The 12,488-nt window shown below is 36.8% G+C and overlaps 1 long non-coding RNA gene across 2 annotated transcripts in view; it reads left to right on the top strand.

Moving 5' to 3' along the window:
- LOC132679176 (uncharacterized) overlaps positions 1-12,488 on the top strand; it is a 103,381-nt gene that overhangs the window by 23,922 nt on the left and 66,971 nt on the right. The gene's annotated exons all lie outside the window — the stretch shown is intronic.

The following is a 12,488-nucleotide window of genomic DNA, read 5'->3' on the forward strand; positions in this document are numbered from 1 at the left end:
GAGGACATAGAAACTAAGTATAGAAGCAAATGGTTTGTGAATTATATTATGATAGATGTAGATAAAGTAAATAGAGCATATGAGTGTTAAACATAGGAAGGAATAGAAGGACCAAATAGATATCAAATATTCATAACACACATGAAGCATTTGATACTTTGAGGTCATAATTGGGTCACCCAGTGGTGATACCCATTCTGATCCCTTGTACCCTCTACTCAAGGAACACAAGCAAGATCTACAGCTGCTTGTCAGGCTAATTGATGAGCTATAGCTGTGGTCAGGCATATGTGTCCCTCTGCATCTCTCTGATTAGAGCAAATGTATGTATCAACCCAGGGTGTCTCCCGCTGTGGAACTGCCTTGGACAGACCTCAACTCTGGTTCTCAAAATTACACAATCAGTGGAGAATGCTGATATAGCAGAGAGAGGATATATGAACTTGCATAACTCAGGTAATAAGATCTTTCTACCCATCTTGTGCCTTATCCAAAGCATGTTACCCATCTCTTCACCTCTACTTTTTGTTGTGTATTTTAATTGATTTAATAAGGTATTTGCCTTAAGCATCTTAATTTGATCTGTGAGTCATTTTGTTCCGTGACTTCTGAGATAGCTTCCTGGGTAGTGATCTTGGAGACTACTATTATATCAGAGTGATCTTTCACATAATAATAGATAACGACTGATTTCTGGTTAATAATTGCTATTTGATCTACAAATTGGAAATCTCACATCTGGAAAATTGTGGCAATCTGAGTTATGGAAACATACTAATGGTTAGAAAAAATAAATTCCAAATAATGATAGTCAGCTCTAAGTATGATCCAAAAATGGCTCCAAAAAAAAATGTGAACCATTCCAGTGAAACCATCATGGAATAAATCATATAAACAGAGAAGACAAGCCTGGGGAATTATGGCAAGTAGATAATATATGCCCACTTCTGTGATATAATACATAGGAATATTGCCTCAGAGTGGTAGACACAAATTCAGATTTGGATTTACCTTCCTTTCCAGACATAAAGGTGACACAGCAATGGCCCAAAGTTAAGCCTATTATTTTTTTGGTTAATAACTCCTGTATGCATAGAGAGTGAATAAAATATACCTTACATCTATATTAATGCCAAATAGGCAAAGATATGCAAAATTGGCAGAAATTTCACTTCTTTACAACACTATGACAACCAGAAACCTAGAAGATGTAATGCCTTCTAAAAAAAGTGAGGTGAAATTTCTTTCAATAATTTAGCCTATAGAGATTGAGATGCTCACATTTAAAAAAAATTGGGAAGCAGAACCTGGGTGGCTCAGTCAGTTAAGCGTCTGACTTTGGCTCTGGTCATGATCTCACCATTAGCGAGGTCGAGCCCCACCTCAGACTCTGTGCTGACAGCTCAGACCTTGGAGCCTGCTTCAAATTCTGTGTCTCCCTCTCTCTCTGCCGCTTCCCGGCTTGTGCTCTATCTCTGTCTCAAAAGTAAACATTAAAAAAAATAAAAATAAAATAAATTGGAAAGAGAAAAAGAGTGGAAGGGGAAAATTGCTTTAGATTTAAAGTAGGACTTTAAAAGTAGCCTTTTGTAGGACTATATTAAATTCAAACACTGTGCAGCAAAAAACACAATTAACAGAATGAAAAGACAAGCTATGGGATAGGAGAAAATATTTGCAAAATAATTTGCAAATATATTTGATAAGGGTTAATATCCAGAATATATATAAAAAAACTTCCTACAATTCAACAACACAAATAACCCAATTAAAAAATAGTCAAGGACTTGAATAAACATTTCTCCAAAGATGATAAACAAATGCCAGGCAAGTATATGGAAATGACCAACATCACTAATCATTAGAGAAATGCAAACCTAAATCACAATGATGTATCATTTCACATCCATTATGATGACTGCTATTAAAAAACAGTAAATGATGAGTCTTGGTTACGGTATTGAGAAACTGCAGGGACCCCTTATGCACTGTTGATAAGAATGTTAAATGGTATAATCTACACAACTTACCTTAGAAGAATGGTTAAAGGAATCTCTCCAAACAGAAAGGAAATGATAAGAGAAGGAACCTTGAAACATTAGGAAGGAAAAAAGAATACACTAAGTGAAAATGTTAGTAAATATAATAAGCTGTCCTTGTTTGGTTTTCTAAATTATGTTTGATTATTGAAGCACTGTCTGATATGGTTCTAAATGTATGTAGTGGCCATATTTAAGATAACGATATATATGGATAATTATAAGTGGGATAGGGTAAGGGGGTGAAAACGGAAGTAAGATTTTTTCCACTTCATTCAAGCTGGTAAAATAACACCATTAGATTGTTGAAAGTTATGTATGTATAATGTAGCATCTAGAGCAACTATTAGAAAAAGCTATATGAAATTATACACTCAAAAACACTGTAGATAAAAGTGGAATTGTAAAAAAATTTCAAGTTACCATAGGAGGTCAGGAAAATAAGACAGAGAAATGAAAACCAGAGAGAACAAACAGAAAAAAAAAAAGGTAGATATAAGTCCCAACATATGAATAATTATATTAAATATAAATTGCCTACATATAGAAATTAAAAGGCAGAATTAGTAGAGTGAATTAAAAATATGACCCAACTATATCCTTTTTGTAAGATACTCACTCGAAACATAATATAGACAGGTTGAAAGTGAAAATATGGATAAAGATATGTAATGAACACAAGAATGGCTATATTAATGTCAGATAAAGATTGTAGACTACAGAGAAAAAAATAACCAGAGGAATATTATATAATGATAAGTCAATCTAACAAGATGACATAGCAATCCTAAAAGTGTATGCATCAAAGAAGGAAGTTGAAGGAAACAGTGATAGAACTTACTATCTTAGACAAACCCACAATTATAGTTGGATATTTCAATACTTTTCTCTTAACAATTGATAGAACAACTAGACAGAATATAACTGAGGATATGGAAGAATTTAACACCATCAACCAATACCTTCCAAACCACAATTATAGGATAGTTCATCCAACAACAGCAGAATATCATTCTTTTCAAGTGCACAAGATAAATGATAAAACAAATTTCAACAATTTAAAGAACTGAAATCATACAGAATATGTTTGCCCATCATGATAGAATCTTATTAGTAATTTAGTAACAGAAAATTAAGAGGAAAATTGCTGAACACTAAAACAACACATTCCTAAATAATTCATGGATCAAAGAAAAGTCTCAAGTGAAATTAAAAAATATGTTGCAACGAGTGAAAATGAAAATACAACATAACAAAATTTGTGGGGCACAGTTAAAGCAGTGTTGAAAGGAAAATTTCTAGTGATAAATGTGTATATTAGAAAAGAAAAGTTGAAGAAAAATCATGTAAGCTCTTGCTTCAAAAATCTAGAAGAGCTTGAAAAAGAAGAGAAAAATAAACCCAAAGCAAGCAGAAGGAAGGAAATAATAAAGATAAGAGCAGAAACTAATTAAATTGCAAATAGAAAAATAATGGAGAAAATCAATGAAACAAATATTTGCTTTCTTAAAAAAGATCATTAAAATTGACAAACCTCTACCAAAACTGACAAAGAATGAAAAAGAGCAGACACAATTTACCAACACTTGAAATGAAACGGTATTATTTAAAACCCTGTAGACATCAAAAGGTCAATATGGGAGTACTATGAACAGCTTCAAACACATAAATTGGACAACTCAATTAAAATGGACGAATTTCTCAAAAACCACAAACTTCCACAACTCACTCAATATGAAATAGATCCTTTGCATAGTCCCATAACTTTATAGAAGATTCGATTTTTAATAAAAAAAAAAAAAAACACTCCCCCAAAGAAAAATCTCCGGGCCTAGATAGGTTCACTGGAGAATTCTATTGGACATTTAAATAATTAACACTGATTCTACACAATCTCTTCTAGAAAGCAGTAAAAGAGGGAATATTTCCCAGTTCATTTTATAATGTAATATTAATCCTAATAGCAAAGTCCCTGTAGACCCAGGTGGGTTTCCACATACCCAGGTTCCTGCCTCATTCCGGTACCGGGCCAGATCCTGTGGACTTAGACTCTCAACTTGCCCCAATGTGGGCCAGGTCCCATAAGACCCAAACTCTAGATTGGCTCCCATGGACCCAGGCATACGGCCTGCCCCAGAACCATGGTAGGAAAAAAAAGAAAAAGAAAAAGAAATAAGACAATAGATAACAAGTGTTGGTGAAGCGGTGGAGAAAAGGGAATCCTCATGCACTGTTGCTGGGAATGTAAATTGGTCCAATCACTATGAAAAAAAGTATGGAGCTTCCTCAAAAAATAAAAAATAGAACTACCATATGATCCACCTATCCCACATCTAAGTATATATCCAAAGGAAATGAAATCAAGATCTTGAAGAGACATCTATACCCCCACGCTCATTGCAATAGTCAATATATGGAAGCCACTTTAGTGTCCATCAGTGGATGAATGGATAAAGAAGATGTGCTATATCTTACTCAGCCATGAGAAAGAAGGAAATCCTGCCATTGTGACAACAAGGATGAACCTGGAGGACATTAGGCTCAGTGAAATAAGCCAGAAAGAGTAACATAAATACTGTCTGATCTCACCTTTATGTGGACTCTAAAAACAAAACAAAACAAGGTAAAAGTGCATAGAATGATGGATACCAGGGGCTGGAGGGGGAAGAGATGGGCAGATATAGGTCGAAGGGTACAAATTTGCAGTTCTCCAGGATGTATAAGCTAGAGAGCTAATGTACAAGCATGAAAACTGTACCTAATAATGCCGTATTGAACACTGAAATCTAAGAGATAGATTTCAAGTACACTTATCACACACAATCAATGGTAACTGTGAAGAGATGGATGATATTTAATTAGCTTGACTGTCATAGTCATTTCACTACGTATATGCATATTAACTCATCATGACAACATGATTTTAAATATGATTTTAAATATTTAACACTTTAAATATATACAATTTTTATTTAAAATGCTGCACTTGGGGGCACCTAGGTGGCTCAGTCAATTGAACGTCCAACTCCTGATTTTGGCTTGGGTCATGATCCCACGAGGGTCGTGGGATTGAGCCCTGTGTCGGGCTCTGAACTGAGCGTGGAGCCTGCTTAAGATTCTCTCTTAGGGCACCTGGGTGGCTCAGTTGGTTAAGCATCCAACTCTTAACTTTCTCAGGTTGTGATCTCACAATTCATGAGTTTGATCCCTGCTTTGGGTTCCATGCTGACAGTGTGGAGCCTGCTTAGGATTCTCTCTCTCCTCTCTCTGCCCCCAACTCTCTCTCAAAATAAATAAATAAATTTTTTTAAAAAGTTAATAAAAAATATTTTCTCTCTCTCCCTGCCCCTCTCCCCTCCTTGCATGCGCACTCTCTTTCTAAAAGAAAGAAAGAGAAAAAGCAAGCAAGCAAGCAAGCAAGCAAGCGAGCTGCATTTGAAAACTTGAAAGATACAGTGTCAACAATACTTGGAGAGATATTTAGGGCCTAAATGCTTTTATAAAATTAGAAGAAGGACTGAAAATCTTTCAATTGAATGAACTAAATATCAACTGAATAAATTCAGAGAAGAATAGAATAAACTTGAAGGAAGTAGAGGAAGGAGAAAATAAAGATGAGAACAGAAATCTATGAAATAGAAACAAAAATTATAATAGAATCAAAGAAACCCAAAAGTTGTCCTTGATAAAGAGTAATAAAATTGGGGCGCCTGGGTGTCTCAGTCTGTTAAGCATCTGACTTCAGCTCAGGTCATGACCTCACAGTTGGTGAGTTCGAGCCCCAAGTCAAGCTCTGTGCTGACAGCTCGGAGCCTGGGGCCTGCTTTGGATTCTGTGTCTTCCTCTCTCTCTGCCCCTCTCCCTCTTGCGTTATGTTTTTCTCTCTCAAAAATAAATAAAAACATTTAAAAAAGAATAATAAAATTGACACACCTGTGAAGAGTAACCAAGAACTAAAAATGATGACAAAACTAACCAATATCACATGCTGTAAAAATTCTAAGGATTAGAGGAAATTGCAGACAACTTTGAATAAATATGAAGACTGAAATAAATTGAAAACATTCCTTGAAAAATATAACTTATCAAAAATGTCCCAAGAAGAAATGGAAAAGTTCCCACTTACCCATGTGATATCATAGAACACAGCAGGCCACCAACACTCCCACTGCAACAAATAAAAAAAAATCAGATAAATTATAAAAGTTATTTTTGAAGTTATTATACAGTTGTAGCTAGACTTGATGATAAGGACTGGATGAGCTAAAATGCCAGAGAGGGAAGATCCCTTGCTAGGGAAGCATTTGCTGATTCTGGGCTGGAGTTGAGAATCAGAGTTGGCCTACTGGGAGGAAGAGAAACCAGTGGGGCTTTTGACAGTCACATGAGTGGATATGATGGATTGGAATCTAGAAGTGCTCCCAAATCTTTAAGCATTATGGGAATGCAAAATAAAACTACAATGAGGTAATACTATTCAGAAGAATGGCTGAAATTATAGACTGACAATACCAAATGTTGGTGGCAAGGTGGAGTCAGTAGAACTCTCACACATTGTTAGTAGGAATATAAATTGTTTCAGCCAATTTTGGAAACAATTCAGTTTCAATAAAGTTAAATGTACACTGATCCTATGACTCAGCAATTATAAAGAAACAGATTAGAGTGTTACAGGCAACAACATGGATGAATCTCGCATGTCTGATGTTGAGTGAAAGAAGCCAGTAACAATAGAAAACATTGTAGGACTTCATTTATACGAAGTTTAAGAACAGGCAAAATTAATTTATTGCAGCAGAAGTCAAAGTAGTGGTTACCTTTGGGAGGAAGATATTTTCTGGGAAGGGACACAAGGAAAACTGATAGGATAAAAATATTTATGTCTATGTGTGGATCTTGTTACTGGTTATGCTGATGAATACACATAAAAATTTCATAGAGCTGTACCCTTATGATTTGCTCCTTTCATAAACATTATACTTCATTTGAAAGGAAATGATGCCTCAAGATACATGATAAACAGATGAGTAAAAGAGGTACTTGCATTAAAAAAAATGAAGGTGTATTAGCAATCAAGGGTAGTGATTAATTCAATTCTGGGCATGTGAAGTCTAAAAGTTTCATTGGAGAATTACAACTGCAGCCTCAGATTATGGGAAAGCTTTTGGTTTCACATGTCACTGTTGATTCAATGTCTTTTTACCAGACTCTCCTCCAGTTACTCTACTGTCTAAGTCATTTTCATGTATCCATGAGATCCACTATGTGCCATCTACTCCACCCTGTAAAAGTGCAGCTCACTTTGGTTGCACCCACACCAATGTAACACTTAAATCAGGAGTTCTTGATCACTCTGATGCCAGCTATGCTGAGGCTCCTGAATTCGCCATGCCTAATCTCTTGCCCCATCCTGCCAGTATACTTCTCTTGGGGGTCTCTCTGACTTTCTGTCACAGTTATACAAGCTCAGCCCTTATGCACAAGCTGCACACCATACACATGTACAAATGAAAAGCCAGGTTCTCATATAAGAGTTGGGAGGTGGGAAGCTAGTCCTAAATGGTCGGGAATGTGAACAAGTGAAAAAAGAATGACTTTCGATGATTTTCTCTACCAGATTATGGATCTTTACATTGTGATCAAACAGCTTTCACTTTCACATGGCTTATCTTATAGGCTTTGTCAGAGTCTTGATAGGAGTATGTTTCAATAACTTAATTTTTCAAAAAATTGTTGAAGATGACACCCTGGGTGAATATATACTGGAAGAATGACTGCTAACATCTGAGTTTTCTCCATTTATGCCACCATTCGTTATTTCACATAGTCGTGATCTCTTTATACCATCCCTTGTTCCAGAAATGGCTTATTGCATAGTTTAGAAAGTGATATGGGATCACACATATACAAAAGCCCTCGGGTAACAAAATCGGGGGAAGGCTAATGGCAGAAAAGTAAGAGGGGAAAGAAAGGTGAAAACATGGAGTAAAGTTAGTGTCTAAAATAATTGTTTTCAATTATATATGCTTTACTATAATGGCCTGAAATTTTAGTTCTGAGCTCAGCAATGAGTATAAAAAAAGGAAACACAATTTGTTACATAACTGCATATATATATTTTTAAGTTTATTTGTTTTTGAGAGAAACAGAGACAGTGTGAGTGAGGGAGGGGAGGAGAGAGAGGAAGAGAGAGAATCCCAAGCAGGCTCTGCACTGTCAGCGCAGAGCCTGATATGGGGCTCGAACCCACCAACCATGAGATCATGACCTGAGCGGAAACCATGAGTCAGACGCTTAACCAACTGAGTGACCCAGTGCCACCCCCTCTGCCCCGCCCCCCCACACACATATATTTATTAATTGTAGTGTTAATTGTAGGGTTTGCTAGCTTTTTAAAGACAGTTGAAAATCAGGCCTTTATTGAGAAATGTAACCCCCCTCCCTATACTCTCTTGCACCTTGTTCCTTTGGGGGAAGTTAGACATAAACCTAGGATTTTTACCAGGAACAGAAAGCTGCCATAATTTCAAGGACTTCCTGTGGTAGTCTGTCTGTCTCTGTCTCTGTCTGCCTCTGCCTCTGTCTGTCACTCTCTATATATCACCTGACACTAACATCTGAGTTTTATTTTATGGCAGATGCCTACTCCTTAGAGTAGATGGTGGAAGATATGTTTGATTAATGTAAAGTACATTTTTAAATTTTCATCATATGTTATTTCTGAAGATACTGCTAATGCCTTGGGGGATTTCATCAATAAAAATGCCTCTTGTTTTCAATGACATCTTTTCTGGAATGTTATGACTCATTTTTCAACTAATACAAAGCAGACTCCTGTCACAGCAATGAATAGTCTAGAATTTCTAGGCTCAAAATATTGTTTTTGTTTTGGGGTATATTTCAATCCTCTAACAGAAAAGTAGATTCCTCCCTGTTCAACGAAATGCTGTGATAGTAACAATAATATTAATAGTAGATATTATACTTAACCCAGATTGTCTTGCAAATTTCTTCTACATAAATGAGGGGAAAATCATGTATTTCAGTGCAGAGAACATCTAATATCTTGTGTTTCCTTCCTCCTTCAATGTTAGAGAAAAATATTTTCTTCATTCTAGCTTTTACGAAAGTTTATTTATCCTCTGCTTCTCACTTGGCTCGGAAACTCCAGGGTGTGTCTCAGAAATGAGCGTGTTGAAAACTGGCAGGTGGGGGAAGGAAGCTGATTTCAGTTTTGTTTTCCTAGATCTGAGTTTATAGAAGTGCCTTTTCTCTCTGAAATGGTTTTTTGGTAAGTCATTGCTCCACCACAGTCTGGTCTGTTTGGTCAAAAATCCAAAATTTAAAATCTCTTCTTTACTTGAGAGTTTTGAGGACTGCAGAGAGCCCTATTGTCTTGGCTACAGACAAACTCCCAGATACTCTGAGTATCTGGAATACTTAGGAATAATGAGTTTTATTGCTCTTGAAAGCTTGTGGAGCTCCGGGTAGAGAAGAGCTTATGCTGGTATTTCATTGGCCTTCCACAGTGGACTCATCATCCATCTCTGTTTTCAAGTATGAAGAAATGGCTTACAGGGACTCTTTGAGCTCCCTATAAATGCTAAGATATCTAGGTTAGTTCTGTAGGGCAGATCAGGGTTAGATGGCCACATGGCAGGGATTTATCTTTTTTTTAAAATTTAATTTATTTTTTTAATTTACATCCAAGTTAGTTAGCATATAGTACAACAATGATTTCAGGAGTAGATTCCTTAGTGGCCCTTACCCAGTTAGCCCATCCCCCCTTCCACAACCCCAGTAATCCTCTGTTTGTTCTCCATATTTAAGAGTCTCTTATGTTTTGTTCCCCTTCCTGTTTTTATGTTACTTTTGCTTCCTTTCCCTTATGTTCATCTGTTTCGCATCTTAAAGCCCTCATATGAGTGAAGTCATATATTTGTCTTTCTCTGACTGACTAATTTTGCTTAGTCTAATACTCTCTAGTTCCATCCACATAGTTGCAAATGGCAAGATTTCATTCTTCTTGATTGCCAAGTAATACTCCCTTGTATACATATACCATATCTTCTTTATCCATTCATCCGTCGATAGACATTTGCGCTCTTTCCAGACATTTATCTTTTTTTTTTTTTTTTAATTTTTTTTTTTCAACGTTTTTTATTTATTTTTGGGACAGAGAGAGACAGAGCATGAACGGGGGAGGGGCAGAGAGAGAGGGAGACACAGAATCTGAAACAGGCTCCAGGCTCCGAGCCATCAGCCCAGAGCCTGATGCGGGGCTCGAACTCACGGACCGCGAGATCGTGACCTGGCTGAAGTCGGACGCTTAACCGACTGCGCCACCCAGGCGCCCCAGACATTTATCTTTTTAAGGTCAGTATCCAGGTTAGGTAGAGAATTACCTGAGTGAGAGTGACAAAAATAGTCACCATTTAAAAAATTAACACCAAGTGCTACTAGCATTTATTGTGCGTGCTCAGTTAGCTTTTTGTTTCCACATTCCACTGTTGATTCACATTGTTTTTACATGGTTTTTAAACATTTATCATGCACTTACTGTTCACAACAATCCTCTGAGGTAGATGCTATTATCATCTCCATTTTATAGCAGAAGAAGCTGAAGCACAGAGACCTTAAATAATGTGACTCTCTCTCTCTCTTTCTGTGTGTGTGTGTGTGTGTGTGTGTGTGTGTGTGTGTATGTGTGTGTGTGTGTGTGTTTAAATGTTTATGTATTGGGGCACCTGGGTGGCTCAGTTGGTAGAGCACCTGACTTTGGCTCAGATCATGATCACAGCACCTGAGTTCGAGGCCCACATCAGGCTCTGTGTTGACAGCTTGGAGCCTGGAGCCTGCTTTGGATTCTGTGTCTCCCTCTCTGCCCCTCCCCTGCTTGTGCTCTGTCTCAATCTCTCTCTCCATCTCAAAAATAAATAAACATTAAAAAAAATTTTTAATGTTTACATATTTATATATTATGTATGTATATATGTATATATATATATATATATACACACACATCTATCTATCTATCTATCTATCTATCTATCCTATGGGTTCTGTTTCTCTGTAGAACCCTGAGTAATACAATCAAGTTATGAAAATTAACTTCTGCTCTGCTCTCCATACTGAGTTTTATGCCAGTACCTTATATATAGTTGCTCAGACTCCCTGTGATGCCAGGTCCTAGGCCTTCAGCATGAGATAGCCCTCTCTTCTGTCCTGTGTCTTTTTCCTCATGCTGCCTCTCTAACCACCAGGCCAGTTATTAATTTTTTAAAAATCTCATTATTGCCCACTTAAGGAACAACCTAGTTGTTCTCCTACCCCCTTGAAAATTTAATATTACAGATATACTGTATATCTGTGATTTGTACATAAAAAGGACAACATTATGCGTTGCACCACAGAATTGCAAATTTAAACAACAAGATACCACTACACATCTATTCAAATGGCCAAAATCCAGAGCACTGATAACACCAAATGGTGACAAGGATGTACAGCAACAGGAACTCGCATTCCTTGTTGGTGGGAATGCAAAATGGTACAGACACTTTGGAAGACAGCTTGTTGGTTTCTTGAAAAAGTAAACCTACTCTTACCATACAACCCAGCAATTGCAATTCTTGGTATTTAGCCGGAGGAATTGAAAACTTATGTCCACACAAAACCTGCACACTGATGTTTGTAGCAGGTTTATTCATAAGTGCCAGACCTGGAAGCACACGTCAGTAGATGAATGAGTTAATAAACTGTGGTACATCCAGACAATGGAACATTATTCAATACTAAAAAGAATTGATCTGTAAAGCCATGAAAAGCCATGGAAGAATATTAAATGCAAATTATTAAGTGAAAGAAGCCAATCTGAAAAGGCTGCTTACTGTATGATTCCAATTATATGACATTCTGGAAAAGGCAAAACCATGAAGGCAGCAAAAGGATCAATGGCTGCCAGGAGTTAGTGGGGAAAGGAAGAATGAATTGGTGGAACACAGAGGATTTTTAAGATAATGAAATTATTCTGAATGATACAATAATGGTGGATTCATGCCTATACACACACACACACACACACACACACACACACACACATATGTATATGTATATATATGATATACATTTGTCAAAACCCATAGAATATACAACACCAAGACTGAAACCTAATGTAAAATATGGATGTTGGGTAATAATGATGAGTCAGTGTATATTCATCAATTGTAACAAGCGTGCTGTCCTGGTGCTGGATATTGATAGTGGAGGAGGTTATATGTGTGTGGGAGGCAGGCAGAAAGTATATGAAATCTCTGTACCTGCCTTTCAATTTTGCTGTGAACCTAAAACTGCTCTTAAAAATAGTCTATCCTTTTTTATGACCGAGTAATATCCTCGGTGTGTGTGTGTGTGTGTGTGTGTGTGTGTGTGTGTATTAAATCTTCTTTA

This window comes from Panthera onca, chromosome A2 (assembly GCF_046562875.1).
Source record: "Panthera onca isolate mPanOnc1 chromosome A2, mPanOnc1 haplotype 2, whole genome shotgun sequence".
In the NCBI taxonomy this organism is placed as follows: domain Eukaryota; kingdom Metazoa; phylum Chordata; class Mammalia; order Carnivora; family Felidae; genus Panthera; species Panthera onca.